The following is a 15218-nucleotide window of genomic DNA, read 5'->3' on the forward strand; positions in this document are numbered from 1 at the left end:
CGCCAGAATGCTGGTGCCTTCCAAAGGCAGAGGGACGACCTGGCGGCACAAATGCAGGCTCTTAGTCAGGAAAGAGACGCCATAGGCCAGGAAGTCTGCCATTTAAAAAGGAAAATGGAAGAAAATCACCTGTCCCTCCAGGGGCTGGGTGACCTCCAAAAAGAAAATCAGAACTTGTTAGAGCACACCAGGAGGGTGGAAGAGGCTTTGGCAAGAAAGGAGCAGGCCAATAGGGACATTGCCCAGGAGGTAACCCTCCTGCAGCAAAGACTGGCCCAGTACTCCAGGACCAATCAGGAAGCACAGAGGGAAAATGAGGCCCTCTGTCAACACAATGATAGGCTCCAGCAACAGGTAGCGATGCAGGAGAAACTGATAGAGTCGAGTAAGGCCTTAACAGAGGAACTGAAAGCACAAATGCAGGCTCTTGCATTGCAACAGGGAGCAGGGGCGGATAGAGATGAGGTCCGCTGGGAAAGAGAGACTCCTGACCATAACCGCAGGAGCCCTAACCCCAGGGGCCTCCATCTTCCCCAGTCCCTGGACTCTACCACCCCCATGTCCCCTGGCGCACATGAGCACAGGGCCGCAGGGATGGCAGATTACTATCCAGCTAAGAGTATGGGGCTCATAGGCCAGTACCACTCAGGAATGGAGGGGTGGGCATCCGGGTATGGGCACCCAAGTACAGTACAGTTCAATGGGGAACCCCAGGAGAGTAGGCCCATTAAGGGCATCCTGAAAACCTCTGCCCAGTTAGGTCAGTGGAGGGGGTACCCATCAAATCCTGGCAGCAAGGAGGAATCTGAAGACTCCTCTGAACTGCGCAGGACACAGGAGACCAGGTCCCCACATTCTGCCAGCCATTCCCAGGCTCGCAGAATCCGGGAAAACCTGGAAGAACAGACGGGAACCTCTGGGAGCAGTGCCTCTGAGTCCGAGGAAGAATGGACAAGGGTTACCCGAACCAAAAAGGCCAATAAGGCAAAAAGGGCCTTGCTTAAGGACCCCTTAAAGCAGATTAAGGCGATCAGGAGCGTCATCACGCCTTACCATAAGAACGCTAAGTATTCTGTTTGGGAGCACTTAGAGTTGTTTGAACAAATGATGGAGACTTTCCATTTGAAGGACAGCCAAAGCTGTATTCAATATGTAAAGTGGACCTTCTCCCCGGAATACTCCAGTTTCTTTGCGGGGCTGGAGGACCAAAATCATTTAAGATGGTCCACCTATAAGGCGGCCATCTTGAAACATTTTTCTGTTCACAGAAATCCTCAAGAGGCTCGCAAGGCAGCCTACAATTTGCAATGTGGGGAGGATCAGGCCCCACAAGAATTTGTGCAGGAGTTAAAGCGTGCTTTTGCACAGACCACAAGAAGGGTGCGCACGGATAGCAGGGAATTTATAAATACGTTTTTCCATGCCTTGCCCAAATATATCATGACCCAGCTCGTGAGGGATTTTCACGAGAAAAGATCTTTAGACTGGGTCATTGAACAGGATACCCGGATCTATGAGGTGCAGAAACCGATAGATAGCAAAAGTAATGCCCAGAAAAACCCCAAAGCCAACAGCACCCCTGCTGCTGCCAAGGTGGCAGAGGTAAAGGTCACCCCCGTTTTGGATTTGGAGATGGGGGGGCCTAAAAACCTACCTGCACCTAATAATGCTAGGCCCAGAAGGTCCTCGGGTCAGTCACAGGCAGGGAGCCAAGGAGGCAGCCCCACAAATGGGGTCCCTCGCTCTCCTGATTATGTAAGTCCCCGTTACAAGGGAAATCGACCCATCCTGGGTTATGTGTGGACTCCTCCAGCCCAAGGGGGGGGATCCAGCCAAGCACCGAACCCGGGGAACTTCCCTCCAAACTTCCCACAGGAGGGCAGAAATTTACCAAACCCTGGGCAGAACTTTTTCCCCAGATATCCACCCGACTTTCAGCCCCAAAACCATCCATCCTTCTTTCCCCAATTCCCTGAGCCCAGACCACTGAATCCGGGAGAGGGGAGGCCAAGGGTGGAGGGGTACCCAAATCTTCCCAACCCGGGGTATTACCAGAGGAGGGACAGCTACCCTTCCCGGGATCAGCCCAGGGGAGAAAACAGGGCCCCGTATCAGCCTGAGCGGGTTTCCCAGTTAGAGCGCCAGGTTCAAAACATGGCGCGGGACCTGGGTCACATACTGAGGGCTCAGCAGAACCCTCAGATGGGCGTGCCGGCGCAGAACGTACCCAACTCTGGACCTGGTGCTCCAGAACAATGACGGGGGCAGCACCCCGATAACACACCGGTTCCCAGGGAGGAGGCACAAAGGGAAGGGGGGTGTAAAGCCTTGGAGGAAGCTTCCTTCCTCACTTGTAAACAGCCCCTGGAAACCCAGGAACCGGAAACGAAATCTCTTGCCCCTGAAAGTCTGCCCCCTAAGGAGCAGAGGGGGGGTGGGAGAAACAAAAGACCCAAACAGACTCAGTTTGAGGAGGAGGTACAGGTCTTCCACTTTGAGGGAGAGGGATCCTCAGAGGATCCTGGGAAAAGGATCTTCTCCTTCAGAGAGGGGGGAACTCCTCCCAAAGAAAAATGGGTCCCTAGGGATGCAAATCCAGACTGGGGAGATGTGGAGGCTGAGCTACCGCCGCCCACCATCTCATCCCAGAACCAACAGCAAGAAAATCCCCTGGTTCAAACCCATCCTGGTGACTGCCTCCAAAAAGGGGGGGGCGGCCCGGAACCGGAGCCAGGGGAACCCACAATGGCTCTGATCTCCAGTTGCCAACTTTTTCTTTCAGATTCCCAAGGCTCTCCACAGAATTCTGCCCACAATTCTTCTCTCGCGATGTCCAAAACCAGAAAGTTAGCCCACCAGTTGTCCAAAAATGTACATTATCTGTGCCCCCTTGAGGAGAAGGAGGGAAGATATTATGCCCCGGTACAAGTACAGGGGCAGGGTACAATCTCGGCACTGGTGGACACTGGATCTCAAGCTACCCTTCTGTCCAGAAGGGCCTTTGATGAACTGAATGCAGGAAGGGGAGAGGATTACCAAATTCCTCTCACCTCACTTCCTGGACAACTGCAGAACTTTGACGGGAAGGAAATTCCCGTTGAGGGGACTGCAGACTTGGACATTAAGATCGGGCGACACAAGTTGAAACACCCGGTCATAGTTGTGACCCCAGAAGGCACCCCTTGTTTACTAGGGAATGACCTCCTGAGAAGGTTGTCACCCCTAATAGATTGCGTAAACAAGGTCCTCTGGACCCAGACTAGCCGACCGATAAAATTAAAACAGAGTGTCAACCATGTTAGTTTAAACGGCACATGCCACATGGTTGAACAAAAATCTGACCAAGTAGAATTTCACTTCCAGAATAGCCAAATTCCAGACGTGACAGTAATAGCAGTAGGACAAGAGACTGGTGGTGGAGGGTCCTCTCTATTTCTGAAAATCAACCTTCCTTCCAGTCTAAAGTGGTACTCCACGCTGGAAGGAAACACTCTGAAATTCTATACTAATCCACAATCAGGAACTCCCACTCCTATAGTCCAGAAAGATGTGAAATCAGCTGAAAGCCTGGCTGATATTCAGCAAATTGGAGAGCAGTTGTTCATCCCTGTTCAGTTAAATGATGGGAAGGACTCTGTTCTCGCTCGAGTGTGTGTGAACAACGGTAAGAGCTTCATCAGCGAAGCCATGTTTCGCCAACTCCCAAAAGATCCAGCCATTCCCACCTTCAAACTGATAGACAAATGGGAAATGGACCTGGAAGCACCTAATTCCAAACATCTCCTGCCAAGCAGGTGTATGCTCAAAATCTCCATTGGCAACAAGAGCATAGTCCACAATTGTTGGGTCGTGCGAGACGTCCCTGCCGCCTTTTACTTAGGCAGTGACATTCTCAATCGCTTTGCCATTAGTTTGGACCTAATAAACTTCAAAGCTTGGTCCCGATTAGCGGATAATCCCATGGGCTTTGATGATCCAGAAAAAGCATTTAGGTCAGCTCAATTGCTACCTTATGCAGTTGAAATTCAGGTTAAAGAGGAAGTCACCATCCCAGAAAGGACCCGACAATTCTCCCTGGAAGTGAAAGTTAAAAGGGGACAAGAGTTGAAAAACCCTGATGCTTACATACATCTAAATGCTTCTCTCCAACAGCAAGGGTTGGGGGTAAACCCAACTCCATTAGTCAACATAGAACATGACACCATTCCAATAGAGGTGGATAACAGCGACTTAAAGAGTATTACTCTAGCCGCAGGCACCATTATTGGAATGGCGGTTGATGACCGACATTTCTCCATTGATCTTGTAAATGAACTGTTAGGACCAATCCCCAAGGACTGTTTTGACAGTGACAGTGAGGACAATACAACACCAGACAGGATTTTTACCCGGCATGGGGGGAACTTCCTGGTGTACACTTCCTGCCCCTATGGTAAGGAAGATGTGACTTGTGACTTCAGGAGGGATGAGGTGATTTTCCAGGTCCATGAGGGCTGCCTTTCCCACCTGAAGCCTCCGGTCCAAATCAGCACTCTGACCAGGGACTTCTCCACCCAGCTGGAGGAGGCCGCGGAGATAGCCAGACCAGAAGTCTTTCCAGGCTTCAGGCAGATGGTGGAAGAGAGAGTCAACCTAGCTGATGCCTGTGTGACTCTGGAACAAAAGCAAAAGTTGAAACAAGTTTTCTTGGATTTCCAAGATCTCTTTGCGGTAGACTCATATGACTGTGGTCGCACTGACATCCACACAACCACAATCCCCACGGACCCTGGCATGACTCCTGTGTTTGTGAAGCAATATCGCTTGCCTCTCGCATCAATGGAGTCCCTTACTGAAATAATTAAGAACCTTGAGTCCCGGGGAATAATCCGTCCAGTCCACAGCACCTTCAATAATCCGGTGCTGGGAATATTGAAGCCAAACGGCCAGTGGAGACTCTGCGCCGACCTCAGGGAGCTCAACAAACGGGTCCATACTTCCCGATGGCCTCTGCCCTACATTGACCAAGGGCTGGCCCAGATTCAGGGGTCACAGGTATTCACTGCAATAGACCTGACCAATGGATACTGGACCGTGCCTGTCAGCAGGGAGGACCAATACAAACTGGCTTTTACCTTTGGGGGCCAGCAGTACACATGGACCCGGACTCCCTTCGGATACCTTAACTCCGGTAATGAGTTCAATATTTTCCTACATAAGGCCATGCCCGACCTGGGTGCGAGGGGTAACCTGGCTTATGTAGATGATGTCCTCATCAAAAGTTCATCTGTGGAGGAACACATAGCGGAGATCCGTTATGTTCTGACCCAGTTGAGGGCCGCCGGATCAAAACTTTCCTTTCAGAAAGCACAGTGGTGTAGAACCCGTGTTAACTTCTTGGGGCATGAGATTACTCCTCAGGGTCTTTGTCCCCAGGAAAAGAAAGTGGAAGCACTTCAGAAACTGAAAGACCCCACAACGCTGCGGGAACTAAGGAGCCTCCTTGGACTGACTAATTACAGCAGAAAGTTCATTGAGGGCTACGCAGAGATCACCAGACCCCTGATTCATCTCCTGAAGGGGGGGGTCAAGTGGGAATGGGGTCCAGAACAGGCAGAGGCAGTAAAACAACTCAAAAGAAGCCTCTCACAAGCGCCCTGCCTAGCTTACCCTGTCAGAAACAAGGAGTTCTTCCTGGAGACAGGGTTCTCTAATACGTGCTTGACGGCAGTATTATATCAAAAGCATGACAAGGTCAATAAAGTAATCTCCTATGCGAGCAAAACTTTGTCCTCTGTGGAGGAAAAATTCAACGATTGTGAGAAGGCACTCCTGGCAACGGTGTGGGCATTGAAGAATTACCGCCCGTTTATCCAGGGGGAACACATCATAGTGGAGACTCCACATCAGCCTCTACAATATCTCCAAAGTGACAGAATCCGGGCCGGAAATGTGAGTAATTCCCGAATTACTTCCTGGATTCTGTCAATGCAAGGCTTTCCTGTGGAGGTCAGATATGGCCAAAACAAGAAGAGTCCCCTCGCGCAAGGTCTGGCTGACTTGCATGATTGTGCCAGAGAAAACTGTCTCGAGGACGAAAGTCTAAAAATCAAGGACAACATGGAGGCATACCTTAATTCCCCACACAAGGTCTTTGAAGAAGACAAGTGTGAGGGAATGCCCACTGTCTATGTGGATGGATGCTCTTACCATGTTGACAACAACGGGGAGAAAGAACTGGTGGCCGGCGTAGGGAATGCATGGGTGAATGAGTCCCCAGAACCCTCCGCTGGATACAAAATTGGTCCCCGAAGTAGTCAGGTGGCAGAATTGATGGCTGTGCATCAGGCCATCCTCACTGCTGTCCAACATCAACTCCACGAACTGGTCATAATCACAGATTCGGATTATGTACGGAACGGGTTCGTGGAGCACCTGGTTAATTGGAAAACCAGAGGCATGTTATGTGCTAACAACAAACCCTTGAAACATGGGAAGTTGATCCAAAACATTGATGATCTGGTCACCTCGAACGAGATGACCATCTATTGGAAGAAGATCAAGGGTCATTCCAAAGTAGAGGGACCAGACAAAACTGGAAATGACTTAGCTGATCAGTTGGCCAAGACCGGGGCCATCCAAGGGGATCTAATTGAGATTGAGTCCCTGTTGGGGGAAATCCAGGTCACTGCCATCACTAGGTCCCAGACAAATGCTCACAACGACCTTTCAATTGCACAATGGAGTAAGGAGACCCCTGATGCTGATTTGATTACCGCTCAGAAGGGGGATCCAATTATTGGTAAATTTTACCAGCACCTTGAGGACCCTGAGAACTTTCCCCTGACGGATACCGATTACATTGGGAAAGAGGACCTAAGAGTGTTGATGAAATGTCCAAAAATGTTCCGAATCCAAGACGGTTTGCTGGTAAGGAAATCCAAAGCTGGCCACGATCAGTGGGTGGTTCCTACCTCATTCCGAAGCCTGATGTTAAGTCACGCCCATGATGCGGCCACCGCCGGTCATAGGGGGTTTCACACAACATTGGAAATCTTAAGAGAGGTTGCATACTGGCCACACATGGGGCAGGACCTCGACCAATACTTGAAGGGGTGTCTTGTGTGTGCACAATTTCAGCCATCATCCTTTACGCACCGGGCGCCTTTACAAAAGAGGGGAATGACACTGCCATGGTCAGATTTACAAATCGACTTTGTAGGCCCTGTGATTCGCTCGGCTAGGGGGAATAAGTACATGTTGACTGTGACATGCTTGTTTACCAAGTGGGTGGAATGTCTCCCAGCCCCAAATTGCAAGGCAGAAACTGCAGCTGCCTTGATGATTAACCACATCTTTTCCCGTTTTGGTCTACCTCAAAGGATTGAGTCAGACAGAGGTAGCCACTTCACCAGTGAAGTAATGACAAAGATGTGGGAGATACTGGGGGTCAAGAGAAAGCTGCATATTGCTTATAGACCAGCTTCTTCTGGGGCAGTAGAGAGATATAACCGGACAATTGTGAGCATATTAAAGAAGTTTGTGGCAGATTCTGGGCCAAGTTGGGATATCCGATTACCTCTGGTCCTAATGGATATCAGATCTACCCCTTCATCTGCAACCAAAATGTCACCATTTGAGTTGATGACTGGGCGCAAGATGGTGCTTCCTCAGCATTTGCTCTACAGGACCCAAGAGCAGACACTGATAAATGCCTCCACTACTCATGAGTATGTAGAAAATTTAAGGAAACACCTCCAACATGCTTTTGCTTATGCTCAGCGGAATCTAGAAAGATCAGCTGATAGCATGAAGACCCATTATGACCTGAAAACTTCCAGGAAGGAATATCAGGTGGGGGACCGGGTCTATCTATACAACTTCCAAAGGAACCAGGCCAAGCAGCGCAAATTTTTGCCTACATGGAAAGGACCCTTTGAGATCATCGACAAGATCTCACCTGTGGCCTACAAAATCCACATCCCCAAAGGCGGTTCGGCAGAGGGGGAAGACAAGTGGGTCCACATAAACCAGTTGAAATGTGGCCATCCCAGGCACACTCTGCAACAACTGGAGGAATCCTCTGGAATCCTAGCGGGTACTGTATCAGACTAATTCAGTTCCAATCATAAAACATACCACATCTAGTCTCTAAAATATTGTGATTTGCATGAAACTGTCTCTTAGTTATACTGTTTTTTTTTTTCAAAATAAGAATGTAATGTTTCGTGATGATGAAATGCATATGCTGCCCCACTATCTCAACGGTGGTGGAAAAACGTCTATGAATAGGTATTGCCGCTCTTCCTTTGTCGTCCTAGGAGAAAGAAAACCTTGAGACGGGCCAAGGAGGACGATCCGGAGACCGGGAGCTGAGACGCAACGGGCTCGGGGTACCGCCCAATATTCCCATCAGGACCGGCGAGGAGAACCATCGATCAGTACCGGATGGAGAAGAAGATGCTGAACTGTGCCATCTACAGAAGAGGAAGAAGATTATGCGGACAGACCGGTGCATGGGCCAAAACCCTTGTGCACGCGACTCCCCATCGACTCAAATTCAAGGGGCAGTCACGTGGGGGGGGCTTGTTGGGTGTCCTGACCCACGTTTAAGCTATCATGCCACAACATTTGGTGCTGTGGGCTTAGAAAATTCAAGATGGCGGAAAACCCACATGTGCGCCGAAATCCCGGGAAGCTGCGCAGTTTGTGCGCACACCAAAATGGTTGCCTCACTTGCCACCCACCAGTGCGAGAATGAAAGGCCAGGTTGCCATGAGGGAAATGGGTTGCCAAAGGAAAAACAGTAGCGCCGGTTAGCTTCAAAGCGCTTTAAAACCACCATTGGACTACCCGCACAGTAGTCTGAAACCATTGGGAATGGGAATGCTGATTGCCAAATGCAACCTAGAATTGTGGGGAATTCATTTCTTAAATCCCAAAAATGGGTGCAGTACCAGTACTCACCACTATCCAAAAGCCGGCGTTTTAAAACCACTCTGTTTCCCTGAAGGCAAGTCAAAATGCCTATTTTCAAACATTGCAATATGTGCAAAATATTTACTGAACACCAGCAGACATTTGGCAGAATGGAGTTTTGTGTGCCTACAAAATCTGGGAAATGAAGAGCCCAGAAAAATGCTTATAACAAGACTGGCTGCGCTGTGGATTTCAGCAGTTTAAGTAAATTTGGACTGAAAGACACTAAAACAAATCTAAATGTTCAAATTGACTGAGTGACCTACTTTTGAGTGTCACATAGGTTGAAATTGTTTAAATGTCATAGTTTTGAACTTAGAATCAGCCTTCTAGCTGCATATGTGAAAATGTTTAGTTTTATTTGAATGCAGAAACTGGGGAACAGAAATGACAGCTTAAAGAGATTCCAATTTGCCTGGCAACTACCCCCATCAGGAGTGAAACTTGAGTCACAGCTGTGTTCCCAGGCCAACCTTCCTTTTGCTGCTCACACTAAGGATATGCCATCTATCTGATAATTGAATTACCTGTGCTCTGCAGGAGAGTGAACAAAGCCCTCTTCACTCAGGCAAAGGTTTTTATTACCGCAGTCGTAAAATGTAGCTTCCTCTTGGCAGGAGCTGGGAGGGGCACTGCCTGTGAGAGCAAGCTGGCTTGGCAGAACTGGATTAACCAGTATTTCTACCTTGTGCTGAGAGAAAACCACACCCCTTTGTAGCCAGAATATTGTTTAGAAAAAGATTAATAACTCATGGTGCGGACATGTGAAAATTTTATAAATGATACCATAATTCTTGTGATTTTTCTGCCCACATTTTAAGAGGTTTTTCGACCCGGTGGCGTGTTCAGGGGGGTTTTAGCGGAAAAGTGGATATTACTCTAAATGTATGCATGTTAAAAATCTGAAACTTCATCAGTTAATGTCCCTACTCCCTGCGCACATGTATGTAAAGTTGGGTCAATGTCAGAAATTGCAAAACCAGTTAAAAAGTGAAATATGTGCCATTTCTGAAGGCAAGCTCTTAGAAACAGCAGATTTGGACAGAGACATGGCTAAATTCAGCCACACCATGTATATGTAATTTCAAGCAACTGTGTAACTGTGAAATATGTCTTTTATTATCAAATATAGAATGTGTGCAATCTGACAGAGGAGTGTCCTATCTGCAAGCCATAAAATGACATCCCTCTGACTCACAGTTCATTCCCCAATCAAATAAGAAATGGAAGTTTGACCAATTAGAAGCTGAGAGAGAGGTAGGGTCAGTGATGCTAGAACACCCCCACATTCTAAACACATAAAAGCAGACAGACAGGACAGATAGGGACCTTCAATTCCATTTGCTGCAACGCACTCTGCCGGACCATACAACATCCAGAGATCCAGACTTTACCTCCATCAAACCTCCAGAGAGCCAAACTAGAGACTTCAATCTATCCAGAACTAAGAGACCAGACCAGAGAGAAAGCAGTGCTGTACCCAGAGAGACCCAGACCAGCAGAGAGAGCTGACCCAGATCACTGTGAAGTGCAGAGGCCAGACCAGACCAGACCAGAGTCCAGTCTAAAACCCTGACCAGATCCGTGATGAGGCCCATTTCACTCAAGAATATAGTGTGAGTACCTAGAAAACTGTGCAGAACCAATCTCTTAGTTAAAATAATATAATTCAATCCATTTTAACCTAAGTAGAACTGCAGCTTAGCAATTGTGTTATCCTGCCATCATTTTTAAAGCTGAAAAAGTGTGCGTTTAAAATTTCAAATCTGAAAAACGACCTTTATTCAATCGTTCATATCTCCGCAACCGTTTGTGCTAGAGACTTGCAGTAACTTTCATTTTGAAGCTGAGATCCTAGGCTTTCCTAGGACCCCAAAACGATAGAGATAGTCCTTGTGGTTCCTCTGTAATAGCGCTCGGCGCATCCGCGAATTTTGCCGCGATTTGCAAATTTCTTCACGTGTAAAAAGCTGCTGCTGCTTGCCTTCCATTTGCCAGAAATTCGTGTAACCTGCTAACTATCCCTGCATCATTGCTAGTGTGAGCCTGGACTAATATTAACTAGATACCACTCACCCTGAACCTCTGAAAAGGGAATTAAAAGCATTTTAGCATATTTTTTAATTCATTGCCAGCACATATCAAAGCAATTTGGGCCTGTGTTTTCAAACTTCTGTAGTCTAAGCTTGCTGGGGTGAACTGAATCACATTTGATTGCATTTCTGAGAACTGTGTGTTTTCCTTCCATTTCCTTGCCTTGCATCAAGGGGGGGAGGGGATTGCCAGAGAAAAGTGATTACATTGTTTGGTTGAAATCATATTGAGTATTTTCTGTACTGCATTCATTGAATATTGCATCCACCTGAGCTTACATAAAGCATCCTCTACCGCATTATACTTTTGTTCCTATTTACCAGTGTGCGAACTTATCCATTTCATGTCAACTCATTAGTGATTATAAGAAGTGTGCTAGTGCCAGATTCTCCGTTGTTGATCTTTATCATATCAGATTAAGTGTGCTATTCAATTATTAATTTATTATAAAGTGTGATATATATATATTTTAAATTATCAAATAAACCTTTTAAACTTGCAAAACAGAACTACTTCTTGGCTCAGTGGGGTCAGGGGGATTCCAAGAGAGGGGTGTTATATAGGGGTAGTCATCCAGAACGCATGAACTGGACCTAAAGATATATCAATAAGGGTTTTCATTCAGTATTCTAGACTAGGCGTTAACTTAGCTGTAGTGCTGAATTGAATCCTCTTACAAACGCAATATCACATCATAGTCATTGGGCCACACACATGATGTTTTGTTACGGTAACTGGCTTTCTCTGCACTGAATGACCACTGTATTAGTCTCAGGATGCCCTGGTTTGTCCATAGGGTGGTTTTGTGATAGCACAGGACTGCCTGTTTGTTCTCAAATGCAGAGAGAAGGGTATATCTAAATTGCTGTGATAATTGGGTTGTGTCTACAAAGCAGAATTGGTGGCCTGGAAATTAGAACTCCTGCACTGTCAAACTGCACAAAACAATGGCCGAGAATTCTTCAAATGCACACATTTGATAAACACTGACAAATCCAATAATGTTGTCTTTTGTATGGTGGAAAGCTTTTTTTGTGAGGGTAAACAGCTGAAGGGGAAGAGCCTTAGGGAGAAGGAGTACAGTGCCAGACACATGGGGAAGGAGCATTGTGGAAGCACAAGGGGGAGAATAAGGGGTAATGGTACAACAGGAGGACAGGGCAAGGTAAAATTGTAATTACATACCAGTATTTCTCATTACCCCGACTCCTCCTCTTACTTGTCATACTCCTTACTTTTGAGAAGTAGTCCACTTCTCTGATGGTCCACTCTGCGATATCCCACAATCTTCCTGCACATTTCTATCCAAGCCACATGCGATGATACCGTACTTCGTGGAGGGAGAGATGGTTGCAAGGATTGTGATGAGGAAGAGTCAGACTAGGGTTAACAAACTTTACTGGTAAGTAGTTTAAGCAGTACCCCACTGTAATGTCATCTATCTATGCAATATATTTACATCACTAGTGGGTTTTTTCTTTATGGGGAAATGCACCTGATCTAATATCTCCCACCATGGCAATTCCACCCCACAATCTGTGGCAAGAAAGAAGATGTTTTTAAATTGAATATTTTGTTTTATTTATAATAATAAAAGAAGGAATTAAGGTTGTTCCCATAAGTTTCAATGTTGGCGAAGTCAAACAAATATCAAATAAATAAAAGCAGCTTGTGTACAGGAAGTAAAATGTCACTTGAGTGCTGTCGTCTCACTAATATTTTCATTCCAATTCACACAATCATCCCCACATACAACAAATATGAACAACTATTTAATACAAATAAATAAAACATCACACAATATTGACACACAAATTGACATTGATTGTTGAATTCAAAAAGATAAAACAGTTCCCAGGATAAGGTTTTGAGCTCTTTAACACTTACCTTGCTCGACTGGCATACCTCAATTTTACCTTTTCACCTAACTTCCAGTGTTATGCAGATGACACACAACTCTTTTTCAAACTTCCTTCTGACCCTCTCCTTACTTCTTCCATCATTCTGGACTGCCTATCTGCCACCCAGTCCTGGTGCACTTCCAACGATCTCTGCCTCAATGCCAGCAAGACTGAGATCCTTCCTATTGGGACTCCTGCTCCCTCTTTCTTCCCCTCACTCTGGCCATCCTCTATGGGCCCTTCCCCATCTCCTTCATCCGTAGGCAGAAACCTTGGAGTCATCTTCGACTCCTCTCTTTCCTTCCTCCCTCACATTCATGACATTGCCAAGAAGTCCCACTGTCAACTCTTCCTTCTCAAAGGAATTCTCTCCTTTCTCAATTTCCCCCAGAAGCGCAATGTCTCCAGAGCTCTTGCTCTCTCTAGGCTAGACTAGTGCAATAGCCTTTTCCTGAATATACCCTCTTCCTCCTGCGACTCCTGCAGCTAATATAGAATAGGGCAGCAGGACTTATCCTTGGCCTCAAGCCCAGGGACCGCATCGCTTCAGCCCTAAAGACTCTTCATTGGCTACCGGTTGCTGCAAGAATCAAATTAAAATCCCTCTGCATCATCCATTAAGATGTCTGGGGCGGGAACCATGCTATCTACAACTTACTCTTACTCAATACTCTCCCTCTAGATCTCTACATTCCTCCGGTACCAACTGCCTGTGTGTCAAGCACTCTGCTCAACAGAGCGCCAGTGGCCGATCTCATTCCTCAGCTCGCTCCCTCCTATGGAACAGCCTCTCCCTCTTCGTCTTGAGCCCAATCTCCTAAAATTCCAGAAGCTCCTCAAGACTTTCCTTGTCACCTCCTCATTCCCTTCCTCCCTCTTCTGCTAATCCCACAGTTGCTGAGATTGGTGGCCAGGGTCTTTATGTGTCCTTCTGGGCCCTGACCTTCCACACCAAATCACCTTCAGCCTCTGCCTGCTCCCAGCACTTGCCTTGTGACCAACTGGCCTATGCCAGTGTAGGCCTGCACTTACCTATTTATTGGCAGCTGACCTCTCCCTAGCACTTCCTCCACTAGGCACTTACATCTGCTGCTCACTCATGAGCATGGACAGTCCTAGCACTTACCCCAATTCCCTCCCCCGATCTTCTCTCTCTGCATGTGCATGCTCTGAATGCTCACAATGCCTAGTAGGTCTGTCTTTATCCTTCAGTGTTTTAATTGTTTTCAATCCCATGTTCCCTCCCTGTTGCCCTGTGGGCGCTTTGAAACACAATGTACTTGCTTTATAAGCAAGCGCCTTACAAATACACAACAAATAAATAAATAGTTTTCTCTGAAACCACTGATAAGAATTGGCATGAAAGAAAATTATTGGATCTGTTAATGTTAATGCTAATGTTAAAGGTGTGTATACCATGCACAGGTGCCACTTGCGTGGTCTCTCAGTGCCATGGCAGTTCTGTGAAGATAAGAAGGGGGTGGGGAAGATTAGTGGGTGGAGCGGGAAAAGAACAAGGGAGCTTTAATGTGCTGCTGTCAGCTTCAGTTTGGAGACACTGTTCACTGAGCTTGGGTGCGAGATTCGGGAGGCGGCCATCATGTGGTGTTGGGCAAGATTGTGTGTGCTATGTTTCGTATTTGTGGTATTGTGAAGTAGGTGTGGTTTGCTGTGCTGAGGAATTATGGTTGTGTTTAGTACAGTATGTAAGAGGTGTCTGTGCAGGGTTGAGTATTCGTATTAGTATGGTTGTTAGTGGCAAAAGTAGTCATTCTTCAACTTTTTTGACTAATTAGTTGTACCTTTCCTTCTTCAATTTGCCCTTTCTAGTTGTATTAGGAAAGTCGCCTCTGGGATGACAGGTTCCAGAGCTACTGTGATACTCGGTCGGTTGTCTGAACTCTGAGTGCAGGCCCTGTTTCTGGCTAAGTACCGGGTTTCCAACCCTGAGGTGATCAGCGGCGTTCTTTAACTAAGATCCCTTGAGTAGTTTAAGAATCTCGTAGGGCGGGATTAGTGCTTAATCCAGTTCCCTCTTATTTGCCCTTACTCCCGGCACACTTGGTGGTGAGCCTCTCTTTCCCCATATCCCTCCCTGGGTTTCACTTGGCCTTCTTCGGTGGCCCTGGTGTTTCTAGCTTTTCACACTTTCTTGTTCCCCAGTGTTCTCCAATGAAATATTCAATTTTCTTGTACTTCCTTATTTGAACATCTGATGTTAATACAAATTATATGTTCAGATTTGCAATGAAATTCTGAATCCGG

The sequence above is a fragment of the Ambystoma mexicanum genome, chromosome 2q (assembly GCF_040938575.1).
Source record: "Ambystoma mexicanum isolate Mex_15411 chromosome 2q, UKY_AmexF1_1, whole genome shotgun sequence".
Lineage (NCBI taxonomy): Eukaryota > Metazoa > Chordata > Amphibia > Caudata > Ambystomatidae > Ambystoma > Ambystoma mexicanum.